This window comes from Balaenoptera physalus, assembly GCF_965194825.1.
Source record: "Balaenoptera physalus genome assembly, chromosome: 13".
NCBI lineage: Eukaryota > Metazoa > Chordata > Mammalia > Artiodactyla > Balaenopteridae > Balaenoptera > Balaenoptera physalus.
Genome location: NC_138892.1, coordinates 100,979,138 through 100,995,512, shown reverse-complemented (window position 1 = coordinate 100,995,512; position 16,375 = coordinate 100,979,138). Strand labels below are relative to the sequence as shown.

The following is a 16,375-nucleotide window of genomic DNA, read 5'->3' as shown; positions in this document are numbered from 1 at the left end:
TCCTTATGTTTCTCTTTTTTCTTTGCCTCTTTCTTGACCTCCACGTTTGACTCTCCCACCACCCCCTGCCCCCGTCACGCGCCTTTGAGAATCTCATATATTGCTACATCCAAGCAAACAGACAGTACATGAGTTTTGTCCAAGAGGAGGGCTGCTGTCTTAGGAAAAGTTAAGGAATATAGAACCCTCATCTTTTTGAAATGTGGAGGAGCTCCATGAGAGGAGATTCCAGCCTTGTGTTGCCTTTTGTCTTTGTTGAAGCTTATATTAAGAATCTTGGTTTCTGGAATCTTAAGGACAAAAATGCTATCAGAAGCCCAAAGAAAACTGGGAGCCAAGTTCATTCTGCTTGCCTTATTTTCCATCAGTACTTTCCTCCATGTCACGTAATATGTATATAATGTTTTCTCTGATCCAGGAGCTATAAAAACTTTGTCTTCACTCTTATTCCTAGAAACTCTAGTGCTTAGACCATTACAACATCTCCACTTCGGAGGAATAAACTTGAATTACAGAAACTTCAAATCTGAAGAATGGTTGCCCTTATGTGCCCTCGCAGTGTGTAAATTTCAAGTTATCTGTTAGCTTCTTTAGTCTATATTTTGTATTTCCCTGACGAGCTAAATTAGAGAAGTGTACAGGTAGACAGAGCAGATAGTATTAATGGATTACAGACCAAAAGAAAGAAGAGAGTAAATGATGGAAGGGAAGAAGGAAGGAAGAGAGAGGGAGGGAGGGAAGGAAGAAGGAAGGCAGGAAGGAGGGAAGGAAGGAAGCTGTCACGAGGAAGGAAGAGCTATGGACATAGTCAGAAATAAGCAAATAGCACCTCTGGTTTCTCTTAGGAAGCTATACGTGCTCCATCTCTGAGATACATGGGTTCTGGTCAGTCCCCAGAACAAATCTGTGTGCAAAACCCAGCTTTTCCTGATCGGATCTGTCCAGAACTTGATCTTTTCCCATCTGTTCCACAATGAGAGTGCAGAGGCTACAGAACAGATGTCTGGGGAGAGCCAGGGCAAGAAAAGGCAGGGAGGCAGGGGTGGGGGTAGAGACAAAAGCAGACGCAAAGCAGAACTAAGGCAGGGCATACAACAGAGAGCCTAGGGCCACACTCATGTTTTCCGTGAAGCACAGACAGATGGAGAAACTGAACTCAGGCCAGTCATTTGGCAGGGACAGTAATGACCTCAATGTGCTCCCAGCCAGAGACTGTAGCTTAGGAAAGCCTCCCCAGGCAGTAGGAGGGGGCGCTTTCCTAGGGTCTCAAGGGGGAGTCTGAAGTTAGGGCAGTAAAAACAGGAACAAAATGTTCAGAGCAAGGCAGAGGGAGCAGGCAGGCAGCGAGCAGGCCCTCGGAAGGAAGGAAGGGAGAGGAAGCAAGGAAGCACGGCAGGAGCTGGCAGAAGAGCAGAAACCACCATGTAATCTTTCTTGGTCATTCAGGAATGCCGGTTACTTGAAAGTACTTGGGTTGATTTCTTGTTCATGGCAGCTCTGGTGGCCCCTTCTAGCACAAGTCCCTGTTTGTTTTCAGAGTCTCCGCTTGGACCCCCAGTTTTAGAGATCTTCTGATTTACTTTTCTCATTGGTGGTTATCATTTAATTACATCAAGTCAAAGTCAGCACCCATGGTCAGGAATGAGCAACTGCCATCCAGAGATGTGAGCCTAGACTCTTCCGAGGTTCTCGCTGGCCCTGGGGAAAAACTCCCTGGGCAGCAGCCCACATGCTCATCCAACACAGGGTGGATCTCCCGCGGGTCGAGGATGCAGGAAAGTCCTCCATGGAATTGACTGGCAGGTGAAGAAGCGACTTAATGTAGGCAATCTAATGTCTGAGACATCCAGGAAAATGTTCGTTTTCAAAAGAGGTCTCCAATCAGGGGATGATGGGTAGAATGCAAAGAAAGAGAAGGGAGACAGGAATGCGAGACAGCATGCTGGTTTATTCATCTGTTTACTGGCCTGTGAAGAATACACCCATTAGCTGAAGGCCTCTGGGCAAACGTACAGAAACGTTATTACTACAGTCCGATCCAACTAAATTAAATCCAGGGCCTAAACACACACAAAAATCCCATAAAAGGAAGGAAAGGAAGGAAGGAAGGAGGGTTATACGAGGTGGGTGGTGGTGGTGTGGGGGAGTGCTATGTGTAGAGGGAATGAAGCAATAAAGTGGTAAAAGCCAAACTTAAGAGATGGACCCAGTGGAGGAGTTAAGAGCCAGCAAACATATGTCCTCAGAGAACTTGGGCAAGGGAAAACTTCCCACTTCTTAGTAACCCATACCTCTCTGTTCTTCACGCCTCCACGCCTTCCACTTTCTGTTCCTTCCTTTCTGAAATATATATCCTCTTCCCAGCTCCAGGAAATAAACGCTGATGTGTACATCAAAACCCAGCCCCCATGCTGCTCTTCCCGGAAAACTTTCCTGGTCCCCTTTGCTTCTGAATGGTTAATCATTCCCTCTATTGAGCTACCTCTCTTTTTTAATCATTGTGGCATCAGCTTTATTATATTCTTTATAAATTTATTTTATTTTTTTGGCCACACCACGCAGCATGCGGGATCCCAGCTCCCCAAGCAGCAATCGAACCCCTGCCCCCCTCAGTGAAAGTGCAGAGTCCCAACCACTGGACTGCCAGGGAAGTTCCCCTCAGCTTTATTGTATTCTTTTTTTTTTTTTTAATTTATTTATTTATTTTTGGCTGCATTGGGTCTTAGCTGCAGCACACGGAATCCTTCATTGCGGTGCGTGGGCTTCTCTCTAGTTGTGGCGCCCGGGCTTAGTTGCCCCGCGGCATGTGGGATCTTGGTTCCCCGACCAGGTATTGAACCTGCGTCCCCTGCATTGGAAGGCGGATTCTTAACCACTGGACCACGAGGGAAGTCCCTATATTCTTTGTTTTACATGTCTGTGTTCTTGATTAGACTGAGAGGTTCTTACTCGTCTCTGGCTGACATACTGATCAGCACAGAACAACTCAAAAGTTGGTCATTTGAATTGAGGTGAGATGAAGACTCGAAATATTTCGGGAGAGAAACATTCAAAAACTGAGTCAAATTCAAAGTAAAGGAGAAAGTTCTAGAGAAGAAAGTAGTTTGAGAGGATACAGGAGCACAGCCATTGGAACAACTAACCAGTGTTTTGATCCAATACGAGAGGAATAGACCTAAAGGAAACAGGCACAGAGATTGGGCAACAGTTATTCCAGAAATAAAGGAATTTTGGCAGAAGGGCTGTAAAATCAGTGCATGCGAAACATAAGTGACTTCTATCAACAATAATGAGTGCTTTTGTCTCATCATTTTGCTTTGTGTAAATTTTCAGATGGTGCTGGTGGTCTTGCACTGTTATACCCACACTCTATGTAGTATCTACACTTACATTTGACTCCCTTGGTCTTGGTTGAGAGAGGAAGCGTTCCCAGAAACAAAGGAAGAAGCCGCAGATCTCTCAGGGCTCAGCATCAGTTTCCCAGCATCACTCCCATGTTCTGTTGGTCTACAGGGTCTCAGTTCCAAGTTAAGGGGAGGAGAAATAGACTTTACCTCTTGATGGGAGGAGTGGCAAAAAAGTGTGTAGCCACATGTGTCACAAAGTTAAACTGAATCTTTTTAACAAATTAGACAAGGCCAAACAAAGAACATTTGTATTTTGCCGTTTCCCTGAAACCTGATTTACCTCTCTTCACAATTCTAAGGACCTCTTGGATGCTCAATATGATAGAAAAAGTTCAGTGTTATTTTCTTGTTTTCTGCAGCATCAGGCACTGTTGGCCTGTCCCTCCTTTTTGAAATGTGTCTTTCTCTTGGCATCTATGACATCACTTCCTTTGTTTTCCTCTTTAGCTTGGCTCAGCATTTTTTAAAAATTTCTTTTTCTTCTGTGTTTACCCTTAAATGCTGGTAGTTTTCAAGGTTCTTACCCCAGCCATCTCTTTTTACTACACCCCACTCCTGTGTCTCTATTTACCATCTACTGGCTTCTGCTTCTAGATCTATACTTCAGTCTCTTCTACATCTGAAGGTGCAATAGTACATCTCTAGTTGGATGTCCCATTAGCACCTTGAGTCCGTCAGGCTTCATATTAGAGCAGGATCATTTAAGCAGAAAGGGGAGAAGCTAAAGAACAGACGCCCAGGAATAACTACCAAGATCCTAGTGCCCCTCCCACCTTCTGGAGGCCACCTTCCATGCTGAGATGTCACCACTCTAGCTCTGGAACCACGCTGGCTCTGCTAGAATCCACACCAGCAGAACGGATCCTCACTCCCTGCCTCTCTCTTCACTTAACCTTGGTTTTGAATTCAAGACTTAGCTTAGTGCATACGGTTGCTGAAACCTAGCTATAGGATTCAAACTCTAGCTATAGGAGAGTCTAGGGTATGTCGTTTTTAGTTTCCCACCCTCTGTAATCCAGGAAGGTGCCCAAGAAAGAAGCTTCAATAAATGTTGAGTAAGCCTTATTTATTTTTTTAATTTATTTTTACATTTATATTTGGCCGTGTTGGGTCTTTGTTTCTGTGCGAGGGCTTTCTCTAGTTGCAGCAAGCGGGGGCCCCTCTTCATCGCGGTGCGCGGGCCTCTCACTATCGTGGCCTCTCTTGTTGCGGAGCACAGGCTCCAGACGCACAGGCTCAGTAGTTGTGGCACGTGGGCTCAGTAGTTGTGGCTCATGGGCTCTAGCACGCAGGCTCAGTAGTTTTGGCTCACGGGCCTAGTTGCTCCGCGGCATGTGGGATCTTCCCAGACCAGGGCTCAAACCCGTGTCCCCTGCATTGGCAGGCAGATTCTCAACCACTGCGCCACCAGGGAAGCCCGAAGCCTTATTTTTGCATATGTAAAACTGAGTCCTGCTCCCTGCATAGTCCCTCCCCATACTAGGACTATGGTGCCACCATCACCCCATTACCCAACTGAAGCACCGGAGTCACCCCCAGTTTCATCGGTTTCTCTCTTTCCCTCACCTTGAGTCCCAACACACACAACACACAACACACACACAACACACAGTCTTTCAAATCCATCCCTTTTTTCTATTATTTCCATCACCACTTTAGCTCAGTTTGGTCCAGTCATTGCTCTAACAGGGTCTTAACTGGTCTCCCAGTTCTGGCGTTTCCCCACCTTTATTTATAATACAAAGCACTATGAGTAATATTTCTAGCATGACTCAACTTAGGTTACCCTGGCTTAAAAACCTTAGAGGCGCCTCATTATCCTTAGGATACGGTCGGAACTTCTCAGTTCCTTCTCTCATCACCAGTGCTCTAACCCACCCACCCCGACACATTCTGCATCTTTCTTTCCGACACACTGAATCATTTACAGTTCTGCAAAAGCTCCAAGCTCTCTAAGCTGCCGTACATGCTACATTCCATTTACAACACCTCCACCAGAATCTAATTTACCAATTCAACATAACCTTTATGTTCATCTGGCTAATTTCTACTCATCCTTTCCAACTCAGCTTTGAGTTGTTTTCCTGAGTGTCTCCACTACAATGTGGGCTTATTGTGGGCAGATGCTTTGTTCACTGTTGCATGCCCAAGACCAAGCCCAGGTACTCATATTCGTACATCAGAGAGATGTATTGCCCGTGTACAGGAGAGACTGTATTTCCTAAAACTGAACACAAGAGGGCAATGAATCACTTCTCCAGACCTGTTTTGAAGTTTGGCTGCCCTTTCCTACACCTCATTTACTATTCCAACTGACGACATAGTTCATGGAGAACAACTCTTGAGCTGTGCCCGACAGGATGAAAGATTCTTAATGACTCAGAACTGTACTTCATTGATATTCTGGCTGTCTTTTCAGTGCCAGGCACTTCACTACCTACCGGTAATTAAAAAAGATGAATCAGTCCCAGGTCCTCCATTCAAGGAATTGAGAATCTAGTGGGAAAGAGAAGTGAACTGAATTTCCTTTATTCCCTGACATATGAAGAAACAACCCATTTTTTCAGTATCATTGGCTTCTTAAGATGGTAGAGGGGTTAACTACTGGGTGTAAATAAGACAGAAACTTAGACTCTCCTAAGTGACAATTTTGAAAAACATGCACCACCAATCCAGCTAATTCAACCCCAGGTAATTCTAGGATGGCTGGAGAAGCATGCCCCATCCTAAGCCCACCTCTGCAGCCACCCCACCCCCTTACCAATTTTAAATAGACTTTTCTTTTTGGAGCAGTTTTTATGTTCACAGCAAAATTGAGTGGAAAGTACAGAGAATTCACTTATACTCCTTGCCCCACATACCTACATCCTTCCCCACTCTCAACATCCTGTACCAGAGAGGTCCATTGTTATGAGTCAGTCAGGGTTCACTCTTGCTGTTGTACAGTCTATGGGTTTTGACAACTGTGTAATAACTTGTACCCACCATTATAGTATCATACAGAACAGTTTCACTGCCCTCAAAAGTACTCTGTGCTCTGCCTATTCATTCCTCCTTCCCCTCTAATCCCTGACAACAACTGACCTTTTACTGCCCCGTAGTTTTTATCTTTTTCCAAAATACATATGGTCGGAATCATACAGTATGTGATTTTTTTCAGATTGGCTTCTTTCGCTTAGCAATAATGCATTTAAGTTTCCTCCATGCCTTTTCATGGCTTGGTAGTTAGTTCATTTCTTTTTAGGGCTGAACAACTGTTAAGTTATGTATTCACCTACCGAAGAACATCTTGATTGTTTCTGTTGGGGCTATTACAAAGCTGTGATAAGCCTTCGTGTGCAGTTTTTGGTATTTCCTTTGGGTAAATACCAAGGAGCACGATTGGTAGATCATATGGTAAGGGTAGGTTTAGTTTTATAGGAAACCCTAAACTGTCTTCCAAAGCGGTCATACCATTTTGGACTCTCAGCAATGAATGAGAGTTCCTCGCTGTTGTTTCATGTTATCAGGATTCTGGATTTTAGCCATTCTAATAGGCATGTAGTGATATCTCATTGTTTTTAATTCTTATTTCTCTAATGATGTAAGATGTGGAGCGTTTTTTCATATGTTTATTTGGCACCTTATATTTTTGTTGGTGAGGTGTATGTTTCAGGTCTTTTGCCCATTTTAAAGTCAGGTTGTTTATTTTCTTATTGTTGAGTTTTAAGAGTTATTTGTATATTTTGGATAACCGGTCTTTATCAGATGTGTATTTCGCGAATGTTTTCTTCCAGTCTGTGGCTTGCGTTCTCATTCTCTTGACACGGCATTTTGCTGAGCAGAAGTTTGGAATTTTAATGCAGTTCAGCTTATTAATGACGTAGTGACTTTGTATTTAAAAAGTTGTCACCATACCCAAGGTCATCTATGTTATCTTTCAGAAATTTTATATCTTTTCGTTTTACATTAGGTCTATGACACATTTTGAGCAAATTTTTTTGAGAAGGGCATAAGGTCTGTGTCTAGGTTCTTTTTTTTATTTTTGCATGTGGATGTCCAGTTTCTTGCCTGTTTCTTGTTTAGTATATGCATGCAGTGACACATTTGCCTCTACACACTGCTTTTGCTGCTTCCCACAAATTTTGATAAATTTTACTTTCATTTCCCGCTGACTTTTAAAAAGTTAATGTGATGTAGTGTGACATGCATATCTAAATACATAAAATAGCAGTGTTCAACACGTTAAAGATAAATTGAGGCATGTTAAATATCCTGTTTGAGCAAAAATTGATGTGAACCTGGTAGTGCCAAACTGGAAGTGGTTAGGTGTACTCCACCAACAGGATCTTGGAGTGAGACTTGTAGAGAAAGGGCAGAAGCAAAGCAAGAGAATTATTGCTTGGCTATAGTTTAAGTCCTCTTGGGCTGTTTGTGATCGGCTACCCTTAGGTTTCAATATTGTAACCCTGAGGTATTTTCAGGCTTAGATTTTGGTTTGCTTATATAGGCCACCTTGGAATTAGAGCCACCTCAGTCTAACGGCCCCCTGCTTAATGAATTTAATGATTTCTCTCTTTTGACCATCATCTTGTACGTCATTCACCAAAAATTTGGTATTAGCGGCACTCTCAGTCACCATCAGAGTTAAGTTGCTCTTGTCTCATTGTGAAACTGATTATGATGTCAGGTTCATAGAAGAATTTGTTTTTGGGGAATTCCCTGGCAGCGTTGTGGTTAGGACTCCAAGCTCTCACTGCCGAGGGCGTGGGTTCAATCCCTGGTTGGGGAACTAAGATCCCACAAGCCACACAGCACAGCCAAAAAAAATGTTTTTTGTTTTTGTTATTCATCTTGTTTCTGTTCTGCAAGCACAGCGAGACCATCTGATGTACTGCTGATGGCTGTGAATATGCATTTAAGACCTTTGGGACAACACCGTGCACCAAGGAAACAACCATGATGACTATTAGGAGGGTAATACCAAGAGTGAAGTATATTCCTTAATCAGGACCTCCCATGAACCAAACCAGTTGTTCTCAAATAAATCAGAGAATGTACCTGAAGGGTCATCAACCCCTGGCTATTAATAAATAGCCAAGTGGCTATTTATTAATCTCTTGTATTTGGTACAATACCAGTTGCGTTGATCCAGCTGCAACAGGAGACATTCTGTTATGGCACACATTTCTCCTTGTTCAGCTGATGAGTAATGTCAAGCAATTCTATCATCTAAAACCATCCTAGCAAGAAAGTCTAGGGACTCTTGTTGTGCAACTATGGCCTTAGTTATGGATTCAGAGATGAATGCCAGAGTTAAAGGCCTTCCAGGAAGTGACCTTCCTTATTCACCTGGAAAGGCTGCCAGGAACCCTGCAAACGGGGTAGCAGGCCAGTTTTTCCCAAGGGGCTTTATTGACTCCATAAAGTCAACCTCAGTTTTACTCTGGGCTTTAAATTGCTTCTAGACCTGCACTTCTGTTCTTGTAGGGACTCAATTTATAAGGCAAGTACAGTTGTTTTTAATTCCACAAGGAATAGTGTTGCAACCTGAACGAGATCAAGAGGCTGACCCACCCACCCAAATACATTATCTTCAATGAGTTTCTTCATATTAGGGAGATTTCCAACTAAGAGGGAAAGATTCCCATGTTCTAGATTTAGAGCCGTGTGTCTTTGGAATATTTTCGTAAATGCTTCCACAATGACCTCAGAATGTTTTTCTTTCCCTCTGGGTACATAGTTTCATTTTAGCTTAGGAGAGAACGCCTAAAAAAAGGTTTTGAAATCAGCTTCCAATTAGGCCAACTTCTGACCACAAGCCTATTTTTAAAAATATATATCCTCCCCCGCCCCCGCCCCCGCCCCACCCAGCTCCCCCCACTCCCCGGGCCGCCAATATCTTGTCAGGTTTCAGCTGGGACAAGCAGTAAATGCCTGGTAGTTTTGACCAATCCCATGGATGCAAGAGGTGTCTCCAAAGAGGGTGCAAAAGATACTACCTTCCCAAAATCCAGAGCCACTTCCAAAAATAGCCCAAAGAGAGAGCTAGCAACAATCAGTAGAACCCTAGCCACAAATAGAATACAGCCCACGTTTCTGTCCGGCTATGTTTTTGTGCCCCCAACCTGAGGGCTGAGGTTCCCGCATAGGTACATAAGAACCAACAACCTGGGCCTCCCTGGTGGCACAGTGGTTGAGAATCTGCCTGCCAATGCAGGGAACACGGGTTCGAGCCCTGGTCTGGGAAGATCCCATATGCCGCGGAGCAACTAAGCCCGTGAGCCACAATTACTCAGCCTGCGCGTCTGGAGCCTCTGCTCTGCAACAAGAGAGGCCGCGATAATGAGAGGCCCACGCACCGTGATGAAGAGTGGCCCCCGCTTGCCGCAACTAGAGAAAGCCCTCGCAAAGAAATGAAGACCCAACACAGCCATAAATAATAATTAATAAATAAATTTAAAGAAAAAAAAAAAACAAACCAACAACCTGAGTGCCCCAGGCAGTCAGAGAGCCAAGCCATGTCCTCAGGACACAAGTTGAGACAAGAAAGCAATCGCTGCCTCTAGGAGAGAAGCGAAGGATAACAAGTGGGTACCCCAAAATCAAATTCAAACCCTGAACTTGGTAAGGAAGGGACAACTGAAACTTTACCTTCCTCTTTTTTTTTTTTTTTTTTAATTTTATTTATTTATCTATTTATTTATTTATTTTTGGCTGAGTTGGGTCTTTTGTTGCTGCGCGCTGGCTTTCTCTAGTTGCGGTGAGCGGGGGCTACTCTTCGTTGTGTTGCGCGGGCTTCTCATTGCGGTGGCTTCTCTTGTTGTGGAGCACGGGCTCTAGGCGCGTGGGCTTCAGTAGTTGTGGCACGTAGGCTCAGTAGTTGTGGCTCACGGGCTCTAGAGCGCAGGCTCAGTAGTTGTGGCGCACGGGCTTAGTTGCTCCGCGGCATGTGGGATCTTCCCAGAGCAGGGCTCGAACCCGTGTCCCCTGCATTAGCAGGCGGATTCTTAACCACTGCACCACCAGGGAAGCCCTACCTTCCTCTCTTGACCAGGCGCCACAGACAGAGATCTGGGAGCGTTGACTTTTTAAGAACTCTTACCCTTGGCTCACTTCTGCCAGTTTCCCTGAGATCCTGTCTGCAGGAGAGAGCAGGGTGTCCCAGCAGGTCTTTTTTTTTTTTTTTTAATAAATTTATTTATTTATTTTTGGCTACATTGGGTCTTCGTTGCTGCGTGTGGGCTTTCTCTAGTTGCAATGAGCGGGGGCTACTCTTTGTTGCAGTGCACAGTATTCTCACTGCGGTGGCTTCTCTTGTTGTGGAGCACGGGCTTTAGGTGCACGGGCTTCAGTAGTTGTGGCACACAGGCTCAGTAGTTGTGGCGCACAGGCTTAGTTGCTCCGTGGCATGTGGGATCTTCCCAGACCAGGGCTCGAACCCGTGTCCCCTGCATTGGCAGGCAGATTCTTAACCACTGCGCCACCAGGGAAGTACCCCCCAGCAGCTCTTATTCTGGTAACTAGAAACTGTAGAGGAGGAAAAATAATTTTCTTTCGACTCTTTATAGTGAGAGAAGTGCCCTTGTTCTCTAGGGCACCTCTTGACTGGATCTAGGTTAAAACTTGCCCACTGTGTCCACTGTAATTCAAGATTATCTGTGGTGAGATTAATATACTTGTTCAGTCTTAAAATTTTACTCACCTGAAGCCTCACACTGGACCTAGTCCAGTTTAGGTCAGACCCAGTCCAATCCCCGACCCAGTCCGGTTTTTAAGTTGGACTCTGGCTGGTTTCCGGACCCAGTCTGGAAAAACTCAGATAAAGTCTGACAGCTCATAACACGAGGATCCAAGAGGGACTTGGATACAGAGAAGCAGACACAGAGAAGCAGTGAGTTAAAGGGGCTACATGGATACCTCCGCCTGGTTCCTCATTTCTCCTGGGAGGGGTCCCTGGGGGGCTCCTTTGGTTCCTTCTTCTGACAACAGAACAGTTGAAAAGAGGCATATTAAAACTTGAAGAGTTTTTGTGAACTAAAATCAGTTCTAATTGGGCAGCTTTCCACCGATGGGAGCTGGGGAGAGACTTTCATAGGGAAAAGGCAGAAACAAGGAAATTATTGATGGGATGTAGCTTAAAGCCTATTTAGTGGCCATTCAGTCGAATGGCCCCCTGGTTTAATTAACCGAACAACATTTATTAAGATTTAGGGAGGGCTCCATGAAAGAACTGTGAGGAAATCAGCGACTATCAAACTTTAGTGCATCAAAATAAACCAATGTATGTCATCACAATGAAGATTCTTCACCTTCTTCTTAGGGATTTCAGTTTGGTATGATTGTGGGGTAGGGATAAGAATCTGCAGACACCTCCAGGTGTTCTTACTAAAGGTAGGCCTTCTTACTTCATACCAGTATTTCTCAAACTTGAGCGTGAGTCAGAATCCTCTGAGAATATGATTGCCAGATAAAATGTGGGATGGTCAAATAAATTTGAATTTCACATTTTTAGTATATCTCAAAAATTGGGACATCATCTGTTGTTTTAACTAAAATTCAAATGTGCTTTCTTTCCAAGTGTCACTAAATACCTCAAAATAGCAGTTTAAATTTTCCTTGTGGCAGATATTTGTGATTGTTGTCTGTTTTGTCTTTTTCAGAAATTTCAAATGATGCAATCTTATCAGGAGATTATTCTCTTTATCTCTGATTCACCTATTGACCTTTTTATAAGAATCTTCTGTCCTACTTCTGCGGTCACCTTGGTAATGTAGTGGGTAACAAAAAGCTCAATAAACTGTTATACCAAATCTTTCATACTTTTATCTTTTTTCATAGTTTCTCCATTTACTTTCACACCTCCGTTTTGTCTCTCCACTGCTTTCCCCTCCTAAATCTGTTTCTCTGCTTTTGTTCAAGCTGTCTTCGTTGAAATGTCTCCCGGGGCTTTCTCTTTCCTTTCCTTTTCTTTCTTTCTGTTTTCTTTCTCCTCTTTTTCCTTCTCCTGAAGCCTTCCATGGCAAAATTAAAAATCTGTAGAAACAAGTTAGCGCACTAGGGACCAGGCCACAGTATCGTGTTCCAGAAGGAGATTCTGTCTTGACAGTCCTTTTGCAAGAGCAAATTCCCAGTCAGGGGAAAAGAGAGCTTCAAGAAACAATTGCTTTGCCCGAGGATCTGTTGGGAGAGTGATGGATGGCACTGCACTGAGAAATGCCGGAAAAGGAGGGGAGACATTGCCAGGCAGCGTGAGGGGAGGAGGTGGCTGGGAGAAAGAGCCAGTCAGGAAGAGCTAGGAAAGGGGCGGAGAATGTGCTGCCTGTATATGCTGCCTGCAAGACCTTTCTGCAGATGTTGTGTCTTTGTGAGCTGACTGCAGAGGCCATGTGCATGCAGACTGTATGTGAATGTATGCGTTGCTTATTTCAGATCGTGGGTCTATGTGAACCGCTGACTGCAAGAAACAGGAATGTATTGTTGAAAGGATTTTGCAGTCAGAGTGCTTGTTTGTGGTTGTGTGGTATGTGTGACTGACTTTTTGCCAAATGCGCTGTTCTGATTCCAGCTCTGAGAGTTTAGTGGAAGTCTGGCCGACTAAGCTAAGACACAACAAAGTCAGAAGGAAATATGGGGGCAACCTGAGATGGAAATAGAGAAGCTGTTGCAACAAGAGAAAAAAAAAAAAAAGACTTGGAGAAAGGGGAAATGAATGAGAAAACAGAAAATAAGCAATAAAAATTCCTTCCTTAGAGAAGGAAGAAATTTGAAAGGAAGAGAAAGAAAAGCAACATTTTTCCAGATGCAGGCACTATATATATATCCCTAGTCCTTCAGATGCCTTGGTGAGATATTTCCTAGCTTTTCTCCCTTATTTCTTTCTAGACACAGTTCATCGTGGCATATTTATTACACGTATATTTTGGTTACACCAGGGGATATTTTAAAACTTAACAGTTATCCAGAAAGGAACATTAGTAACTCTTAAATGAGAAAGGATTTTTGGTTGCTTTTGTTAGACAGGAGCGCTATTGGACATAATGGAAAGACATTCAGTTTTGATCAGAGATTAATTGAATTTTAATTCTTTAAAATGTTTAAGTGATTAAAATAGTACGTGAAGTGCATGACATTTCAAAAGCAGGGGTGTTGAAATACAGTCTCCACATTCCAAAGGTGGTTATTGTTACTACCTTGATTACTAACAATTTAACAGGCACTCCTACACCTGCAATGAGGTATTTAAATTAGTCACGAGAACTTCTAGATCTCGACTGACCGATAAACACAGAGGCAGCATAACTTTGAACTTGGATGTGGACTGGGGAGGGAAGTCCTAGTTGGGACCATCCCAGTTTCGCTTTGTTGCAAACACACTACATATTTTGGATGGTTTCAAATTGCAGCCATTATGGTGTCTTCCTCAGCTCTTTGCTTGCTTCATTTTTAAAACGTTAGAAGTTATTATAATTGTATTTCCAGTATACTAATTTTGCTCCATTCACTAATATGTTTTTTGGTTCATTCAGCCATCGTTTCCTCCCTTTACACTATTTTTTCATCTGCCCCTCTCCGTTTTTTTTCTTCTTTCCCATCATGTTTCCCTGGTTTTGATTAAAATTCACTTCACTTCTCTCCTCACCACTCTCTCCTTTATGGAAATTATTCCTTTTCAGGCTTGTCTTTTTCCTCATTCCCTTCTCTGGTGTCTTTGTCTCCAGCAGAGGGGTCTGATGTTGATACGAGGTAGGGAATGAGGCCTGGGAGAAAGCAGCCTGGGAAGAGGGAAGAGAGCGGAGGAAGTGGTGCTTCAGCTGTTTCTGCCATTAGCCTATAAAAGGCTGCCTTAAGTCCGCCTCTGTAAATTCCTCCCCTCCCATCCCCACGGTCCCCCCTTCAAAGGGTCTCTCCACTTCCCCACCTTAAATCCCACCTCCCCTACCCCCCACCCCATTACTTGGGTGACATCACTCTCTACCATCTGTGACTGCCAGGGACACTGACCTACTTTTGCCCTCTCGGTCAGGCATTAAACCCTGGTTTGTCTTTTAAACCCTGACTTTCTGCTAAACCCTTTTTGCCCCAACATATCAGTGGGTCCCTTTCTGAACCGCCAAACATTTCAGTTTCCCACAAAAATAGTAGTTTTTATTTTTAGTAACGGAAGTTGGAGGAAAAAGCTTAATGATAAAAAGCTTCTACGACTTTAGCAAATCCATCTATGACTTAAGTGGATTTGTACTTTGTTGATTACAATGGAATCTATATGTATTTGGAGAATAACACTAGTAATGATTTTTTTTTTAGTAATGATTTTTTGGTTAAATCTTTATATGTATGGTTGAGGAATGGACAACGAGATCCTTTGCGACAAATTCCAAATATATATATATATAAATAACCATTATTTATCAAATGTTTGTATATGATATTAGAGACATAAGCCAAAATAGCAGGCATCAATATCCAAATAAAACTTTACATACTAAGTAGTGGGAAGAAACTGCTGACAAAATCAATTGTGTAGCCTTTGAGGGATTATAAGGAGTTGGTTAAGAGTATGTACTTTGATGCTTGGATTCAAATCACGGTTTTGCCACTTGCTAACTGTGTGAGTTTGGAAAAGTTACTCAACGTCTCTGTTCCTTAGTTTGCTCATTTGTAAAAAGGAGATAACTCAAACGCAGTAGGGTTATTAGGATTAAACATGTTCTAAGACATATTAGGTTTATTATGAGACTGGGGACAGATATAGAACTATATGTTTCAAACATGTAGAACTATATGTTTCACATGTAGAACTATATGTTTCAAATATTTCTGTGGCAATTTCTTCATTCACCATTTATTTACTAAGCAAGCCAGTGTTATAGATCCTCTATCTTGGTCTCCGTTGTCTGCCCTAGTTGTCCAGAAAAGTTCTGGGAAAGGTTTGGAACTTGTATATTTAGAGAGATTTGCCTAGTAATTCCACTGTGTCACTCATTTTTTTCTTTCTCTTCACTGTCTCCTCATGCTCCTAGGATGAATCCCAAACTGAAAGGCACTGAGAGAGAGAGACAAAAAAATCAAGGAAACAGTTAGTTTGGGGGAGTCAGGTAGAGTCAACGGAAGAAGGGTTAAATAGAAAAGCAAGGAAGATTAAACAAATCTAGCTTGATGATCAAAATGGGTTTGTAACCCAAGAGAGCGAAAATGATTTAAAAACAAAGTGTAGAAATAGGGTAGATAAGGATTTGGACACAACAGATATAAATCGTTCTGTTTCTTTGCATCAAGGATAACTACATGAACTTAGACTAATGAACAGAACTCCCTAGTCTAACTATTTCGATGTACAAAAGATAGCAAACTGGACCAGGACAATCATGATGGTGGCAGATCATTAGGATGATCCCAGACGCATTCATTCATTCATCCGTTCAATCTGTAAATGTTTGTTAATCATTCAAGGTGCTGCTGGTGACATAGGTGTGTGGCGGATCCTACAGCACCTGCGTGGTTTGATATCATCATTTTTATGGTTGAAATGTCAACAAATTCAATCCGGTGTCTCCCTGCACCTAGTGGAGGGTTCTTGTTTTCTTTTTTCCCCTATTATTTGAGGCTTCCTCTATTCTTTAAAGGAGAACACGCTGCTGCCTTTGCACATTTGCTTAGTCCATTCTCTCTTCTTCTATTCTTCCCAGACTGAGATACTTTTATGGTACTCCAGTGGATAGGGAATCAGGAGACTCGGAATTGCCGCCAATGATTTTATCTCATTGCCTTGTTTTCCCTTCTGTCAGAAGAGACTAACGATATTTACTCAACATTTCAAGGTTGCTTGAGGCTTACATCGAGTTTATAAATGCTGAGTGCTTTAAATTAAGAACATTTTACAAATGGTTATCTCTTGAAGACACTATTCTCAAGCTGTCATGTAGCTAAGATCCAACTTGGTAAGCTTGTTAAATTTACAGACTATTGGCTGATTCCATAAGTTTTGT

At 42.9% G+C, this 16,375-nt stretch overlaps 1 protein-coding gene across 1 annotated transcript in view; it reads left to right on the top strand.

Annotated features, from left to right (window-relative positions):
• Positions 1-11,203: 11,203 nt before the first annotated feature.
• Positions 11,204-16,375, top strand: part of RIMKLB (ribosomal modification protein rimK like family member B) — a 55,794-nt gene continuing 50,622 nt past the window's right edge. The window contains exon 1 of the transcript XR_014252425.1: positions 11,204-11,280. The gene's annotated coding sequence lies outside the window, so the exon portion shown is untranslated. The remainder of the gene's footprint in view (positions 11,281-16,375) is intronic.